The sequence below is a fragment of the Trachurus japonicus genome, chromosome 23 (genome assembly GCF_045865225.1).
Source record: "Trachurus japonicus isolate A0001 chromosome 23, Traja_1.0".
Taxonomy (NCBI): domain Eukaryota; kingdom Metazoa; phylum Chordata; class Actinopteri; order Carangiformes; family Carangidae; genus Trachurus; species Trachurus japonicus.
The window spans coordinates 14,465,440-14,469,924 of NC_140929.1; positions in this window are offsets into that span (position 1 = coordinate 14,465,440).

Genomic DNA, 4,485 nt, shown 5'->3' on the forward strand with positions numbered 1-4,485 from the left:
CAAGATATTTGACTTGTCCAAGCAATAACTACAGGTGGAACTGGACACTAACCCACATTAAGCCCAGTGAGCCAGCACACACTCTAACAACATGGAGCTGCAACACCTGACTGAAATCAGCCCTAATTAATGTAATTAATTGCACCTGTGTTTTCTCTGCTTTGATAGCGTGGGTGTGTGTACAGTGTGTGTATCTGTGTGTGTGGGTGTAACCAATAAACAGAAACTTCCAACTAAAAGGTTCACAACAGAATGTTAAATACTTTTTGAAATGATTACTTTAAATGAGTGTCCAGGCTGTACTTTTACTGATAATGGGGATGCTGTACTAAAATCTGACCGCAATCTTCCAGTAGGCTAAGTAAGTTGGTGTTGCTTAGTTTCCTTTCTCATTTGTTGTTCTTGTCGCTCGAATTTGTGGATTTAACTGGTGAGGTAGTGACAGTGATGTAAAAGCTACAGTGGAGTTGTTTATGACGCATGAAAAAAAGCAGATTTAAATCCTACTCGGCTCTCTGTCCGTAACAACTAAATTACAGGGTACTGTACACACAAACGTTCGAGGATCTAACAGCTCACTGTGATTACACATCTTGAAATTTATGTCTATTTGCACATGTAGCCCTCCCGCTGCGTCCAAAAACCAAGTCATTACTGCGGATAACATTGTGCAATTTGTCAGCTTGACTGGGTGTAAGATTAAAACTCTATTTGTGGGGAACAATATTGTGTTAGTAAGTACACCGAATGCCTCTACTGAGACATTCTGCTGGACTTTGGATCTTAGAGTTTCATATGGTACATAAGCATTATACCTTGGGGATGGAAAAGTGCATAGTTGAGTGTAAACCAATGATCAACTAAAAGCTTGGCAGGATTACGTTGTGGCTTCCATGACTGTTTTATGACATGAGCTACCCATTTTAAAGAGGAGGTTCTGTAGTTTATGGCACGGTATGGTCCCACAGTGGAAGAAGAGCAGTGGGCTGCTTGATTTCATTTAAACCTTCAAAGTGCACTTCAAAACGAAAATTATATAATTGCAACGGGAAAAGTTTAATGTTACACACTACAAACAAGCAAAAATACAGAAGATATACACTCCAAGCAGAGACTGGTGAGGTCTGCTTCTCTGGAACAAAGTTTGGTGAAATTTTACAAGAATCAATCTCATCTCAGGTACAGTACATTCAGAGAGGGAAAGAGAGTGGATGTTTGCTTTCACCTGTCACATGCAGCCATTTCCTAATTTCCACACTATCATGAACAAGGCTGAGGCTTAGAAACAAAGGGCCCGCTAACAAAGCTTCCCATGGAGAATTGACTGCAGCCTTGGTTGCTATTTACATACAGATGCACTGGCAGGAATTTGCATAATGTTTTTTGTAGCTGGGTGCTCAGGGGAGCAGCATTGTAACATATTGGTGCCTAATGAACTCTGAAAAAAATTGATTTTCCACAGAGTAAATTAAGAAATGCATTATAGCTGTTAAAGCAATCTTGGGGGAAATCGGAGCCTTCCTCTGCTAAACTACGCTTGATAAGTAATAAATTACATGTTACACTTATTTGCTTTAATTCATGCTAATTTTGCCCAATTAATGTATCACTGTAGTTCTGAGGGCAGCCACTGGAGATTTAATTATTTATTGGGTATTTGTGTGTGACTGTGTATGTGTGTTGTATTGTTGGCATATGATGCGTGTGTGAATACGGTATCAGAGTGTTTGTAGATGCTGCTGAGCTACATGCAATTGTATTTGGATCTGTGGGCTTCAAGGATAATACTAAGTGTTTGTATGTGTGTGTGCAAGTGTGTGTGAATGTCTATCAGCAAGAGAGTTAAATCCCATGTCTGCCGGGACTTCCTGACAGAGGTCTGATTGTCTGTGGCTGCAGACTCTCAAGGCTCTCTCTCTCTCTGCCACTCACACACGCAGGACATACACACACACACACACACACACACACACACTTGGACTAGTTTTGGCTGTCTTCCTTCCTCCCCTTCCTTCCTTCCCCTCCCCTTCCTTGCTCGGGAGAAGGGTGAGTCATTGTTTACAGGCCTTTCACTCTGCTGTCCTATCACCCTGCTCTGACTCTACTTTTCCATTTAATCACAGCCCCTGCATGTGGTGACATGACACCAAGCCTGGCCTCGCGTTTCCTCCTTGAGCCGTCTCCTGGGTCGCCCATGCCTTTGTCCACATGATAATCTACCTGCAGCTTTTCGCTGCTTACCTCCACTTTTACAAATCATCCAGGTGATGTTTGTATCTTCTAATGCGCATGCACGGAAGCAGGTGCGGGGGGGTTGATGTGTTGCTCAGGAACATTATTATGTTGGAGGGGATTAAGCGTGTAAACCATCCAATAAAGGCTTTTACTATCCTGATGGAATGTAATTACAAAACACAAAAGAAATCACATGTACAAGTATGAGAATGAGCAGAAACATGACTATTTAGGGACGTAAAAAGGAAAAAATTGTGACACTTTGCCCTTATTCGAATATCGACTGCCAATGTTTTAAGTCAAAACACACATATGTACACACACACACACCTTATTGGAAGAGTGAATGGAATCTCAAGCTGCTGCTGAATGTTCCTTTGCGAGCGTTTGGCGAAGCCGCTGGAAAAAGTTACTGTTGAATTAGCCTTTTGTTTCGGCAGGCTGTAGCAGAGAATAGGCCTCTGCCTCCCTGCTCATAACCTGCCGCTCACAAGACATTTCTCCCATAATAGTAATGCATGGACCCGCTAGCATAAAGTATGTTCAACCAGAGAACTTCATACAAGTGTGTGCAGTCACATACTATATGCAAATCTAAGTTTTACTCAGGAGCTCTGCAGTCACACCTATAAAAACACACACACACAAAAAAACAAAATGCTTCAACAAGAATGACATGACGGCCTAGTTAGCCATCAGCCTGCTGTCAAACCTAATAGGAATTAGAAGGAGTTAACGCTACTTTGTTTCTCTCCCCTTCAAGTACTCCCTCTACCCCTGCACTCACTTCTGAGGCATCCACTAAGTATCCACCCTCATCACGCCAATATTAAAAAGCTTAGCTGGTGATGGTTTTTCAAGTAAATTAGAGAAAACAAAATCTCTCAGATTAGTCAATTAAGTGGCACATTAGCCCGAGACTTAATTAAAAGATAGCGGGGCATACAGTCTTTAAGGATATAGAGAGGCGACGGGAGTGTTTAAACAGCAGATTGAACAAATGGCACTTATTAAAAACTTGACTGTGAGTCACTTGACACCTCACATATCCCCTGCACCTTGAGCTACATAAACAGAGTGTCAGCTCCCTGGGTTCCTGCTATGCAAATCTCAGGGATGAGGCAAAGAGAGGAAGTGCACTCGTCATACAACATCCCTGCCTGGAACGTCAAGATGCCCTCCTACAATCAGCGGCTTAGCAACTACAGCAACCAGAGCGGAAACATAACATTTACTATCTCCTACTTTTCTCCATGCACACCGACTTTCTGAATAGTGGTTATCAATGTTTTTGAAAGGCGGACGGGGAATCAAACTTACCAAAAAAAAAAAAAAAGAAACGAAGTCAAGGTTTTGATGCTTTAACACAAAAAAGTGTGTCAGTAGGTTTGGCTCCAAAGAAATGCATGTCTCACAGAACACAAACCCCTTCTGAGATAATGTGTGTGTTAGTGTGCATGCTTAGTGTCAACTGCTCTTTGAAAGGCATCCTTAATTAAACCTTTTGTTCTTCCAAAATGGCAAAAAAGAAAAGCAGAGCCAGGCGAGCAAAAGGCAGTTATTGTGTCAGAGTGCCGAGACTGAAGAGCAAGGTACACTAAAACATCACAGTTCACTGCTCATGTTGCCATCTCAGCGTCACTTTCTATCCGGAACAATGCGACAGCTGACAGCTCGCACCCAAGAATTATCACGCTAAACTGAATTATTTCTGCCACGTGTTAATTTATTAACAACCTGTGCATGCTCTAATGTAGCCTGCATTTGCATATACATTTTTAACCTGCGAGCTCAATCGTCTTGAATATTCTTTCGGGGGTGCTGAGAATATTTCAAACTGCCTTTTGTTGCACCACGTTTGAATTTTGAAGAATGGGGTGGAAAAAAAGGGAAGAAAGACACATAAATCTCACACATGTCCGCAGGGCACATATTCTTTAAGGGCAGATATCTGCACTTCATCACCTTGCAACATATGAGATGCGGCATCTCCGATCTGTAGCCTCCTCCTCCTCACTTGTTCTGTGCCTCGCTTGCTCTCTCTCTCTATCTCACAGAGGCACCTATGACTGCTTTCAGATGGCTTCAAATACTGGGAGCCTGCTTGTTTAGATGGTTCCCCAGGACTTTTCTCTTAAAGAAGAGCAAACATACAGTATTAATAAGCAGCAATGAAGTATTCATATTTGGCTTCACTACGCTAGATGGAATATTTATCTGTGAACACTCTAAGATAAGTGTTATGAACAA